Source organism: Halichoerus grypus, chromosome 10 (assembly GCF_964656455.1).
Source record: "Halichoerus grypus chromosome 10, mHalGry1.hap1.1, whole genome shotgun sequence".
In the NCBI taxonomy this organism is placed as follows: Eukaryota; Metazoa; Chordata; class Mammalia; order Carnivora; family Phocidae; genus Halichoerus; species Halichoerus grypus.
In genome coordinates this window covers 116,630,649-116,644,894 of record NC_135721.1, presented here as the reverse complement: position 1 = coordinate 116,644,894, position 14,246 = coordinate 116,630,649, and the positions used below count along the sequence as shown (strand labels likewise).

General features: G+C 53.3%; 1 protein-coding gene across 3 annotated transcripts in view; it reads right to left on the bottom strand.

Moving 5' to 3' along the window:
* DLGAP4 (DLG associated protein 4) overlaps positions 1-14,246 on the bottom strand; it is a 195,083-nt gene that overhangs the window by 130,083 nt on the left and 50,754 nt on the right. For all 3 annotated transcript variants that reach the window (XM_036064588.2, XM_036064587.2, XM_036064586.2), the window contains exon 2: positions 8,198-8,412. The gene's annotated coding sequence lies outside the window, so the exon portion shown is untranslated. The remainder of the gene's footprint in view (positions 1-8,197; positions 8,413-14,246) is intronic.

The following is a 14,246-nucleotide window of genomic DNA, read 5'->3' as shown; positions in this document are numbered from 1 at the left end:
GTCATTCAGTGGGGGCATGGGGACACTGGAGGCCTCACTGGGCTGTTGCTTTAACTGTCATGAAAGCTGAAGAGGTACCTGCTTGCCCCCGCGGGGACTCTCTCACTGACACTCACCCAGCCTTTGCCAGGATTCATCTCGACACTGGTCTACAGGGCCCCCAAGCACATGTCACCCCTCTCCCCTGCCATAGCACCCACTAAGTCCCCAAGCCCTGTGAAATCTCCCTGCCACATGCCTTTCTACACCATCCCTATGGTCCTGCCCTTCCCACTGTTCTCCCCAACTGTCATCAGCCCAATGGGAGGACCTTCCTAATACCTAGACCTGCCCTGCCTTTGGCTCCTTTTCAACCCAAGGGTCTGATGCAAACTTCCCGACTCAATAGTTGAGGCCTTCCAAACTCTGGCTCGGGTGACCTCTCCAGCCTCTACCTGCCCCGACACCCTGGGCCTAAGAGCTTAGCAGGAGACAGGTGAGATCTTTGCAGAGCCCACTTCCCCCAGCTGGCTCACCCTTCCCAGTTGCTTCTCCTGAAGAACCCCTATTCATCCCTCAAGACTCCGCTGAGAGGAGTAGAATCAATTTCTCTGCCCAGGAGATCCCCGACGGATGGGCACCTCCCTCTGATCTGCCGTGTTATCATCGGCCTTCATTGATGGAGACACCTCTCCCTGGCTGAGCTTCCCCGGGCGGGGGCTGCCCTAACGCATCTTCGTGGCCTGGTGTCTAGCATGGCGCCTGGCACACGGTAGGCACTAATAAATGTGTGTGGAGTATGAGAGCGAAGGACTAAGTGTGGGCCACGGGGCACGATGAAGTATTAGAGATGACCCATAAAACATACTGTGCGTGTCACAGCTTTGATGTATCAGAAACAAAAAATGTTGCTGTCAGAATAGTCACCAACTTTGGATTAATGATGATTTTGCTGGTTGTCTCTGAACTTAGGAGGATATCAGGGGATGATCTGGGGTGGTTGGAGCTTCCAGAATAAAGCTGTCCGAGCCTCAGTAGATGACATGACCAGGGCTCAACTACAGACAGGATGGGAGGAGATGACGAGGAGGGCCATGGAGGGGGCTAGGGGTGTAAGAGAGTCCACATCCCAGGCCTGCCTCTAACTTGCTCTGTGTTGTTGTACAGGTGGCTTGGCCTCTCTGACCCTCTTGGCCTCCTGTTTGTGAAATGCAAAGGGAATTTGGAGAATTGACTGAAGTAGATGTGTGTTCAAAGATCTAAACGCTGCCTCTGCTGTCAGGTTGATAGGATTCTCTTCATTTGGGCTCCTAGCAGGGTATGCAGACCCCCAGAGCTTGCCGGTCTTGGAATCCTCTGGCCTAAAAATGCAGGCCCCTGCCAGCCCTCTGTCAGGTCATTTGACAGTGGCAGGACTGTGGATTGGATCCTGTGAAGGAGCTTTCTAACCAGAGGTAGAAGGAGCAAGAGTGAGCTCCCCATCTCTGAGGGTATGCAAGCTGTGGCTGAACACCTCGGGACAGGAATTCTGACCCAAGGTGGGAAGGAATTTAGACCAGCAGATATGGACCTGACTCCTCCAAGGTTATGCTCTCAGTACCAGCCAGATTGAGCTTGCTGACATTTCTCTCCTCCCACAACATCCCACAACGTCTCCCCACTGCCTTCAGGGTCAAGTCCAAGCCCTTGCTGTGGCATTCGAGGCCCCTGTGTTCTGGGCCCACCACTGCTCCTCTGCTGGTGGTTCCCCCACCACATGCCTTGGGGCCTCTGACACATAGTTTCTTCTGCCAACAGTGTTTTTCCTGTACTCTTCTTGGCTCCTCAGCTTACTGTTACCTCCTGCAGAAGGCCTTCCTTGCTTCAAGCTGGCTTTTGTGTTTCCTCAGCCCCTGCATGCACACCCACCTTCCAGATAAATCATCCGCTGGCTCATCTCTCTCCCTCAAAGATGGCAAAACCCTCAAGGGCTTCCTCTCAGGGCCAGAGCAGGCTTTTGACACAGAGAGCCAATGTCTCCTGAGCTGAACTGGCACCTCACAGACTCCAATGTTCCGATTCCAAGAGAGTCTAGAGCAGCCCCCATGAGCTTCTGACTGTAAGACCTGGGCTCAGGATGGTTCAATAGTTGTATTACTTCCGATTCTGAAAGTCATGCATCTTGAGAAATTCAGATAAGTCTAGGAGGGGGAATTGGCTGTGTTTGGCCACTGTTTGGCCTTCTTGAGGCCAGTCTACATAGTCCTGGTGGTGTTGACTCACCTCTGGCTGGGGGTGGGGTGGGGTGCACAGGCCCAGGCTGCCAATCAGAGCAATTGATTGGGGGTGGGGCACATCCACAAATTTGACCAATCAGTGCCAACACTAAGTCCTGGGACTTGGGTCTGAGCTCTCTAGGAAGTAGTCTTCCCTATTCTTCAGGACATGCATCTTATCACCTGTACGACAGAGCCCTATAAGAACACAGGAACAACCCAGAGGAAGCAGAGCGAGAAATGGGGAGGAGAGTCAAGTCCTGGGGAGCCCTTGAATCCTGCTGAGCCCCTGGATTCTGCAGAGCCTGACTTACCTCTGGACTCGACATTGCATTTCTGTTTAAATCAGTTTGGGCTGGGTTTCCTGTCACTTGTATCTGAAAAGTACCTGAATGATGCAAGCACAAATAACGGTGGAGCTTGTTCATATCTCACTATCCAGAGGAACCTGCTATGAACAGTTTGATGGTTGTCATTCTGGGAGGGTTTCTCTGAGCAGGAGCATGCATGTATTTATACATATTTTTTCTAACAAAAATGAGATCATACAATATACACCATTCTGTAACCTATTTTTTCCTTAACAATGCACCACGGACTTGTTTCCATGTCAACAAGTATAGATCTACGGCATTGTCTCTACAGCCACAGAGAATGCCTGTCTGGCTGGACGGTAATTTATTTAACCATCTCTAGCTGATAGATAATTGGGTAGTTTCTCATTTATTACCATCATCAGGAGAGGTTCAGTAAACTTACTTGTAAAATGCCCATGTTTGCTCTTGCCGGATTATTTATGACTAAGATTCTCTGAGTCCAAGAGTTTGACTTCACAACTAGAAGTTCCTCTACCTGAGATTTAAGATTCTCTGAGTGTCTAGAAAGGTAGCAGCTGTCTTTCTGGGCAGGTTTCGTGGCTATCAGAGAAAGCAAATCCAGGGCTGGGGGCCCCGTAACAGCATCTATGGCAAGAATACCCATTGACAGATACGCAAGCGAGTTGGTGGGGAGGGAGCCAGGCCTTGGGGGCGGGAGGGTCCAGCCAGCGGCGTGCACCCAGCTAAGCTCCCCACTTCCCTGGGCCGCATCCCCCGGCTCAGGCTGACTCTCGGTGACCACGGGAAGAGACCAGCCTAGGGGACCGGTCAGCACTGAGAGCCCGTGCAGGATGCGATGAGCATGCCGCCTGTTACCTCTGGCAGTCACCATGGTAACAGCAGTCACCACCAGTGAGGCAAGCCTAGGAGTGCTCTAGTCCTCTACCTGTTTTAACTCACGAAAGCCCCACAGCCACCCTCCGATGCTCTTCTTGTCTCTTTCACACAAGGGACAACTCAGCTTCAGAGAGCGAGAGAGTGACTTGCCCAAGGTCACACAGCCAAGAAACGGTAGAGCTGAGGTACAGCCCAGGTCTGCTGATTCCCCAGCCCAGGTCTCATTCCCTCTTACTGCGGTAGGGCAGCAGGAGAGAAGAACTGCCTCAGGCAGGACTGTGGAAGCCCAAACCCCTGTTCCTCGCCACCAAGTCCTAACAGGAAGGACTCCAAATCTAGAAAAGTATAAAGAAGACAGCAAAGATCTCCCATGCCCCCACTGTGAACAGTTTTCAGAAACACATGTAGCTCTTACAAAAATGATATGCTGCCCATGCTGTTTTGAAAACCTCTTTTTTTTTTCAACTCTACAACACACTCTGAAGTTCTTTCTGCAGTGGGGAATTTAGGGCCACATCCCCATTTCTAACAGTGACAGTGGGCACCACTGGATGACTTCAGTAAAAGGATCTAACTAGTCTCTTGGTGATGGACAAATGGGTTGTTCCCAACTGTCCTCCTACCGTCAACAATGCTACGGTGAACACTCTCCAGCATGTCGGGGTCCCGGCCATACTTCAGGTGCCGGCTGGGAGGCCACATCCTTAGAGAGGCTGTCTTGGACCGTTGCACGTCATTCAGGCCCCCTCTCCTGTACATATTTACAACATCACCCTGTTAATTTCCTTCACTGCCCTGATGGAGTCGCTTCTTGTGCACTTGTTTCGCGTACTCTCTGTCTCTCTCCAAGGCTGTGTGCTCTGTGAGGGCAGAGGTCCCAGTCCCTGCTGGGACTGGCACTCGACAAATATCCTGGGAAGGCAGGAATGCCTCTGGGGCTGGCGCCCTGTCTGCAGAGCAGGCGCCCCTGCTTCAGGGTCTGGAGATGCCCTCTGCCAAGCCATGTCCCCAGTACCAGTTCAGGGACCCACAGATCGCCTTAGAACTTGATGCCAGGCATGGGCTGCTTGGAGCTTCCGTGCCCAGTGCCTGACGTGCTTGCCGCATGCACGGGACAAGGGCACTGGGGCGTGACAGAGCAGTTCCACTGCTCACTGGCTGTGTGGCCTTTCGCCAGTTATCTCCCCTCTCAAGGCCTTAGTCCCCTTATCTGTAAAATGGGGCCAATACCACTGATCTCACAGGGTGGTTGTGAAGATTAAGAAAGATAATGGATGTGCTTAGCACACAGTAGGTCCTCCGGAAATGGCAGTTTGGCCCCACATGCAGTTAGTTCAGAGTTTGGGTCTGACCCTGTTTCACCTAGGTGACCTCTTTTTTATCTTGGATGATTCCTGCGTCTGCCCTGGCCTCCTTCCGTGGCCTGTCCCTAGGGATGTCCTATTCCTACCCTTCAAATGGCTAATGCTCTGCTCAGGGTCAGTCTCCCAGACACATCTGTTGCCTACGGCCACGGACACCTGCCTGCCTTCCAAGCCTTAAAAATGCAAGAGGCATTGACATGTGTCTGAGGAACAGGTGCAGGGACCCCCTGCCCTTTCAGGGGAACTTCTTGGTCCCCCATCCTCAAACATGGGGTAGTGATGCTCGAGTCAGCCTGTCAGGTTTCTTATCCCATCCCCCCCCACCCCACCTGACCGTTCTTTGACACCATAACAAGTAACTTTACCTCTCTAAGCCTTGATTTCCTCCTCTGTAAAATGGCCACAATAACAAAATCTGTAAGGATTCAGTAAGATAAGGTAAAACGCTCAGCAAAGAGCTTGGCATTTAGTAAGTGCTCAATAAATATTAACTATTGGGGCGCCTGGGTGGCTCAGTCGTTAGGCGTCTGCCTTCGGCTCAGGTCATGATCCCAGGGTCCTGGGATCGAGCCCCACATCGGGCTCCCTGCTCCATGGGAAGCCTGCTTCTCCCTCTCCCACTCCCCCTGCTTGTGTTCCTTCTCTCGCTTTGTCTCTCTCTGTCAAATAAATAAATAAAATCTTTAAAAAAAAAATAAATGCTATTATTGTTATAACTGCTTTTTAGCCTTTTGACTATGCAATATAATATATCGGGGAAAGTGCACAAAATAAAAAATGTTGGGGCACCTGCGTGGCTCAGTTGTTTAAGTGTCCAACTCTTGGTATCGGCTCAGGTCACGATCTCGGGATTGTGAGATCGAGCCCCACATCGGGCTCTGTGCTCAGCAGGGAGTCTACTTGAGATTCTCTCTCCCTCTCTCTCTACCCCTCCCCCCACTCATGCTCTCTCTCTAAATAAAATAAATCTTAAAAAAATGTTGACTGCAATAAATTATCACAGAATAAAGCATTGTGTAGGATGCCTGGGTGGCTCGGTCGGTTAAGTATCTGCCTTCAGCTCAGGTCATGATCCCAGGGTCCTGGGATTGAGTCCCGCATCGGGCTCTTTGCTCATCGGGGAGCCTGCTTCTCCCTCTGCCCCTCCCCCCACTTGTATTCATGCTCTCTCTCTCTGTGTCAAATAAATAAATAAAAAATCTTAAAAAAAAAAATAATGACGCCTTGTGTAACCACCACCTGCGTCAATGAATAAACTGCTGCCCCGTCCCAATCCTTCTAGCCTCTTTTCTCCACACAGGTGATCCTTTTCCAGGCTCTATGGTGCTGTTGCTATTATTGCTAATAATAAATAAGTAAAAAAAAAAAATGTGTGGCCACCCTGTCCTGACCCAACCAGGCTCCCAGACCCCTGGCTGCCTCTGCCCTGGGTGTGGAGACTCCCCATCCAGTTTCCCGACTTTGGCTTCAACTAATCTTTAAATAACCAGCTTGTTAGCAAAATAGCAGCAAGTAACACCTCCCTCGCTGCCGCCCGAGCCTCCATCTTTCCTACAATGCTGACGGCTGCTCTCCCAACTCGTGCCAAGGAATCCCGCTCTCCGTCACTGGGCCACACACACCAGGGGCTGCCAGCCACACTGTTATTTCAGTGGCCACAGTCCTGTCCCTTGGGCCATGCCTGGGGGGGGGGGAGGTAGGCGTGTGCCCTGAATGGCAGTCATTTTCAGGAAGGACCAGAATGTCGGCGCCACGAGCCCTGGGCCCCAGGTCCATGTGCCTCAGTCTCCCCATGTCTCAACCTGCCACAGGGTCGTTGGTAGTCTAACTGAGTTCAGAAGAAAACAAAGCACTTAGTGCCAGGCCAGGCACAGAGTAATTGCTCAAGAAATGCTTGCTGTGGTTTGGGTTGCTCCTGCTATGCATTTAGTCCCTGGGAGGACATGCAGAGCCTAGGGCACGACCAGGAGTGTCTGCAAATGATGACATCCCACAGATACAGCTCTCAGACCCCGATACCCTTATCACTGCTTTTCTCACAATAGCGTCTCAGCCAAATGCAATAGCCGCCTGTGGTCGCTAGGGCAGGCGGAGGCCAGACCAGGGGAGCGGGGTCAGGGGGCCGCTAATTAATAGGGGCATTTCCCAGTCATTAATGAGGCTGGCACCGCACGAATGTGCAGCTCCTTGTTCTCGAAGAAGCACTTCTACATACATTATGTACAGCGAACTTCATGGGTTTTTTATTATCCTGTAACATTTGCATATTATACATATTTACGAGTCTTTCCCCTTCTCATAACCACCCCATCAGGGAGGCCGCGCAGCTGTTGGCAGATAAGAGAATTGAGACCAGAGGGCCTGCTGTCCTGCTGACCACAAGCTCTCTGGGATCAGCAGGGACCAGCAGCTGGCCCAAAGGCCAACGGGCTCCTGGGGCTTGCTGGGGTCCGGGTGGAGGAAGGCGAGAGTCGCCTTCTCTCCTCTCCCTCTTCCTTCCTTCCACAGCTATTCACTGTGGACCCATTATATGCCAGGCACTGTGCCAGGGGCCGGCTGTCCACTGGGGAATGAAGCAGTCATATCTCACCTTTGAGGAGCTGAGACCAGATAAGGAGGCAGATTGTAAACCAACGGTTCCATGCTGAGTGGTGGTGGGTGACCCAGGGCAAACCCCTTGAGCTCCTGTGAGCCTCAGTTTCCTCACCTGTGCACAGCCTTGGGAGGCGGCGGGAGGGTGAGATGCGGGAACGTGGCAGGGATCAGGCCCTCTAGCCAGCACCGAGTGGGGGCATGCTGTTGCGAAGGATGACGGGACCAGGCGCGGGTGCGCTGTGGCATCCTCAGACAAGTGGTCAGAGATGACACAGGGTGCTGCACCTCATCCCATTTGGGGGTTAGGCAAAGCGGGGACTGGAGGAGTGTGGGGGGAACAGGTTGGAGGGGCAAGAACAAGGGGGCTCCCCAAGATTCAGGAACTCTGATGGCCTCACCTCAGCCCCTCTGTGGCTCCCAGCATGGCTCACTGCTCCCCTTGCCTTCCTGAGCCCATGTCACCCACTGCCCTAGCCCCTCAGGTGTGGCGGGAGCTGCCTCTGAGGCAGACAGAGCCGGACTTGCTGTGCATCCTCAGGCCAATGGCTTCCCCTCCCGTAAAACAGGTGCAATCACTGTGCCCACCTCCTGGGGTGTTGGGAGGACTGAATAAAACAAGAGTTAAACTATAAATTGAGCTCAGACATATAAAAGCTCTCGCTGAGGTCCCTCCGCCAGCACGTGGGCGCCACTGGGTGGAAGGCTGGGCAACTCCCAACTGTGCAGGGTGTGGGCGGGCGGGTGAGCAGCCCAGATTCTGTGTGCCCAGGCTGCGGACGCAGTTACTTACCAACCAGGGAGCTACGTGCAGAGGGAAAATGGGAACCAGTCGGGAACCAGCAGGCGTCACCTCGGGAGCAGGCACTGGACCAAGGGCTGGCACACACATCCCTTCGGGCACGCAGTCAGAGTTGCTGGCAGGAAGCGGCAGCGGACGGGGGCCCTCCAGCACCAGGACAGACCCGGTTCTGGCCACCCAGCACCTGGCGGGGGGGGCACCAGCGTCTGTAGAAATGGGGGAGAATGTCAGTGAGGAGGTGCCCAGGATAAACCCTCCACCCTGAGACCCCTGGGCCGGCCGTAGGAGCACTGGGGAGGGAGACACTATGGAGCAATCATCATAGAAACCCAAGTGTTTGTACAACGCTACATTTTCCAAAGCACTCTGGCATCCCGGCTCATGTGGGCCCGCACATTATTTTTCAGAGGCGTATTTACATGTCATGCATATTTACGATGCCTTTCCCACCACCCACAGAATCCCCACAGCAGCCAGGAAGCTGGGGTTCCAAAGGCTCCAATCCTCCCCACCACTGTCTTGCTTCTCTCTTCTTTTCCCTGGATGGGGGGGCGGTGCGGAGAGAGGAAAGGGGCTGGAGTCACACAGGCCTGAGTTCGAATCCCAGTTCGAACTCACTGGGCGACCCTGGACAGGCAGCTGCCCCTTTCTGAGCCTCAGTTTCCCTGCTTGTCCCATGGGAATAAGAGCGCCTCTTCTGAGGCGCTACAAGGATTGAGAAGGTCACTGTGGGGAGAACACCTGGCCTGGCGTATGTGCCTGAGAGAGACCCTCCAAAGAGGCTTTGCCCCTGTCCCCTGCACTCAGAGCAGGAGGCCCTTCCCTGCATCGCTGCCCACCACCTCCCACATAACACATCTTGTGTGAGAGGCAGAGGAAAGCCAGGTGTCCCTTTCCACCCACCTCACCCGAACAGGTGCCACTGCTCCTGCTTGGAACTTTAAATCAGCCAGAACCAGGCCCTCCCGGGAGAAGGAGGAGGCACCCCCACTCCACATACCCCTCCCAGGAGCCTCTTGGCTACCTTGGAAGCTCCTGCCCTCAGTCTCTCATTCTACAGGTGGAGAAACTGAGACACAGAGGAAACTGAGCTGACGTGGGGGGCAGAGAATGCAGGTGTGGGGCTAGGATCTGAACCCAAGCTTTCCACCACAGCCCTGAGAGGCGCAGTGCAGTAGGAATACAGAGAAAGGGCCAGCTGATGGTGAGGAAGGGTCACCTTCCTCTTCTGGTTATCCCAAGCACCTGGAAAGCCCTCTTAACCTCCCGGTATCTGCATCCACTCTATGCCAAACCCATAACATGTGTTCCTCACCATAGCCCTACAGCGTTATCCCTGTTTTTCAAGGGGAGAAATGGAGGCTCAGAGAGCTTTAGCAATTACCCACAGGCACACACTGAAGACGAGGCAGGACATCCAAGGCCAAGACCCAGCACTTAACCCCAATACTGCCCTGTCTCCCCCTGTGGAAAAATCACCAACCAAGAAAAACAGGCATAACTGTCTGGACAAAAAATATGTAAGTAGCAGAAAAAGAAAATACCAAATTTTAAAGAAATTCTGAATCAGTGAACACAATTCTTAAAGATGCATACAAGATTTCAAGATACACCATGGGGCGTGAAAATTGCCAGTGCGTGGAAATCCAGTGCTTGGGAGGATGCATCCTCGACCACATTGTCACTTGTAGCCAAGATCAGCCAGAGCCAAAGCAGAGGGAGAAGTGGTGATAGCAGAGGAAGGTGTCCTGTGCAGGGCAGGAGGGTAGGGGCCCTGATCTGGGGGATCCCCCCCACTTTCTTGCTGCAGGACCAGAACATGTCACCTCCCAGAGTCCCCACTTTACAACAGGTGGGAGAAGCACACAGGACAGCCTCTTAGGTCCCTGCAGCTCTGATGGTATTTAAGATTGGAACTTCCAACAGGGATGAACCTCGAGAACATTATGTTGAGTGAAAGGAGGCAGTCACAAAAGGCCACATGGGGTATGATTTCACTTATACGAAATGTCCGCAACAGGCAATTCTGTAGGGACAGAGAGTAGATTAGTAGTTGTCAGTGGGGGGGCTTGGGAGGGGGTGACAGCTAAGTGGTTCACGGTTTCTTTTTAGAATAATGAAAATGTTCTAAAATGGATTGTGGTGATGGCTGTACAACTCTGAATATGCTAAAAACCGTCAAATGGTACACTTTAATTGGGTGACTTGCACGGTATATAAATTCTATCTCAATAAACCTGTTAAAACAATCCAACACTAACAAATATTCTGCCACTTCCAAATGGGCAGCCATCCTCTGGGAGCGTGCAGTCCCCTCAGCATTCTTCCACTACGGCCTGGAAACCAAGGAGTATTTTCCTAAGAAGCCCCCCACACCCCCGCAGACCCTCTATCCCAGAGGCCTTTGCACTTCACATTCGACCTCCTCCAGGAAGCCCTCCCTGACCTCCCAACTATGTCAGGTCCCTGGTTACTGGCTCCTAGGGCATCCTGGGTTTCTCCTTCTCGCCACTTATACTGATAGAAGAAAATCACTTCCATGATCACTGGCTGACACTGTCTCCTCCATCAGACTGGGAGCTCTAAGAGGGCAGGGCCGTCATCCTTGGTCATCACTGTCAACAGTGCAGTGCCTGGCATACAGTAGCTGCTCCAGAAATGTTTGCTGACTGAATGAGTGAATCAAAATTCTAGATCCTTTAATGGACACCTGGCTTCCGGTCCTGGCTCCACCACATTCTGGCTGAATGACCCTGGGCATGTCACACAACCTCCGAAAGTCTCCACGCCTCCTTCAGAGAGTAGCCAGGGATAATGGGCGAACGTATGATGGGATAAAGGGATAATGGACATGGAAAGTACTTTATGCAGTGTCTCCTCCCACGGCTGCCCCTATTTCGGTCGAAGGAACCCACTCCGGCCTGAGCCTCTCTTAACACCTCTCTCTCCCTCAGCCTCCACATCCAAGCCATCAGCAACTCCTACTGGATCCACCTTCACAGCGTATCAAGAAGCTGATGCACCCCCTGCGTTGCTACCAGCCTGTGGACAGAGCCATCATCATCTCTTGCCTGGATCAGTCATGTCCTCTCGTCTCCTGCTTCTGCCCTTGCTCCTGACACAGAAGCCAGAGGAATCAGGTTGAAACACAAGTCAGACCCTGCCCCTCCTCTGCTCTAAGCCCTCCATGGCCTTACTTTACCTCAAGTAAAAGCTGCTGGCCCTAGAGACGCCACAGGTGACCCCCTCCACCACCTCCAATTCTCCCCTTTCCTCTTTGCCCACTTCCCCTTGCTCCAGCCTCACTGGCCTCTATGCAGTTCCCCAAATACACCAGGCATATTCCTGCCTCAGAGCCTGCGCCCCTGCTCTTCCTGTGCCTGGAATGTTGGTCGCCCAGATGTCTGCGCGCCCTACCCCCTCACTTCCTTCAGGGCTTTGCTGAGACCTGACCTTCTCAACGAGAGGCGGTTCAGCAGAGCAGCTAAGACTCTTCACCGAAGAGCATGGGCTTGAGGTGAAATACTAGGCTCTGCCAGTTACACCCCTGAGTGACCTTGGGCAAGTTTCTTAGCTTCTCCGTGACTCAGTTGCTCCTTTCCACAATGGGCGTAATTACAGCAGCTTCCTCATAAAGCTGCTGTGGGGCTTCCATGATTCAGTGAATGCGACCTCCTCGTGGGCGGCTATCATGACCCCCCCCACCGCTCCCCGCACCGTGTCCTGCGCCCCGCCCACTCGCTCTGCTGCCCTCCTTGCACACGTCACCTTACAACAGCGGACGTGAATGAGGATTGGATCCCGCTGATCGCCTGCCCCTCCCACTAAAATCCGGGCCCCACAAGGCAGAGGGTTTTGTAGATTCGGTTTATTGCCAGAACCCCAGTGCCCAGCCCAGCACCTGGTGTGGAGGTGCTCAGTGAAGACTTCACTCAACAAATATTTTCAAGGCTGAATAAATATTTATTGACTAAGTGTCACAAGCTTTGGGGTTCCCTGTCTACAGACATTTCTGTCTCCAAGCCAGCCTGTCCCTCAGAGCTCCCAGGTCCGCCCAGCCAAATTCCTACCAGTGGCTTGGCCTGCTGCCTTGTGCATACCTCAGTGTACGTGTCCATGGCCCTGATTGTGACCTTCCCCAGAGACCTTGCTCTCTTCCAGCATTATCTAACTTGGTACCTGGAACCACCTCCCCCTCTTTGGTAGCCAAGAAGCCAAGAGGCTCTCATGCCCCTTCGTCCTTCTTCTCGCTTACCCCTTTGTATGCAAAACCCTAGACCATGTCCTATTTTTTGGAAACCTCCTATACGTCTCTCCAATCCCCTTCTCTTTATCCCAAATCACTGCCCATCCTGGCCACCATGATCTCTCGTTCAGCCTGCTGCCTGGCCTCCTCCTGCTGCCTGCTGCCTCCCTGGGTTCACCTGTGCTACAGCCAGGAGGATCTCTTCAAAACACACGGGGAAACAAATGAAGGCCTGGCTCTGCAGGCTTGAAAAGCCCAGATCCTCACTGACTCAAAACAACAAACTGACCGGGGCCTTTCAAGAGAATTCACCCCAGCGCGCCTCACATAATGAAAGGCCTCCCCAACTTCGCCACCCCAGGCCCAGGTAAAATGGCATTTGTTGTACAAAAATTTAATTTACCAAATGGATTTGCACAGGACCCTTTAGCTCAATAAATATTTGTGGAGTGGAATTGAAATTAAAAAATAGTTTAAAAAATAGCATTTATAGAGTCCCACAGGCACGGGGGGCTTCCCACACCCCCTGTGTCTGGTGTTCTCCTCTCTGCAAACCAGGCAGGTGTTGTTGACTCCAGTTTCCGGATGAGGTAAATGAGGCCCAGAGAAGGGAGGTCACTTGTCCGAAGTGACACAGTTCCCAGATGCCCCCGGAGTCCTCCCAGGCCCTGGAGGCTGTGCAGCTTGGGCAGCGAGGCTGGAGTGTCGTTGGCCAGGGCAGAGGAAGGGTGTTGGCCCTCCTGTTCTCTAGCTGCCGGCCACCGGCCTGAGTCCTCAGAGCCCACGGACCTTACTTGTCCATTCCCTGCTCCCTGCCTTTGCCTGTGTGGTGTCCCTGCTCAGGGTAACCACTCCCCAGGCTGATCAAAACCAGCCTGCCACCCTTCACGGTCACTTCCAGCACTGAATCTCCTGCCTGTACCCGCTCCTCATTGGCTGCCTCCAAACACACCACCTGCAATGATTTATGGATGTTCTCACCATGGCAGGGCACACGTCCCTCCTGGCTCTTCTGCCCCCAGGGACCATCGTTCCGCTGCCTCCTCTGAGAACTCGTCCTCCGACCCTCAGTCCTGAGTCCACACTGACCTCCCCAGTCTCTCTGTGTGGCCTGACCTTGCCCCTGAACCTGACCAAACCTCACCTCCCCAGCTGCCTCCTGGACTTTCTCTCCATTGACCCCTCAGGCCCCCATGTCCAAAAAGGACCTCTTCCCCTCCTCCCTCCAAACCACTCCTCCCTGATAATGCCAGGGTCTTCCCAAGCCTCCAAGCTAGAAACTTGGACATCACTCTGGACCCCTCCCTGCCCCTCAGCCCTCCCAAGCCTTGCTGATTCTGCCCCGAGATGTCTGTCAAACCACTGCTTCTCTCCAACCCCACTGCTCTGTGCTGGGTTCGGGCCCCCTCCCCGCTCAGGGCATCTGAGTACAAGCCACTCATCCACGCACACACCCATCCATGCCACGCACTTTCCCAACCATCCATCATCTATCTACTTGCCCCTGACTCGCCATCCATCCACTCTAGCCATCCCTCCATTTACTCACTCACCCATCGTCCCATCCACCACCCATAATTTACTGAGCCTTCTAGTGCTCCAAGCTGGGTGCTGTGACTCAAGGATGACTTAGACCCAGCCCTTGGCCTCCAGATGCTCACACCAGAACTGGGTCTTGAGGGTGAATACGAATCTGTGGAGGGTGGAGGGAGGGTGGGGAGGGCATCTAGGTTGAGGGAGGAACAAGGGCACAGGCACAGGAAGGAGACACCTAGGGTGTCTGAGACACTTAAC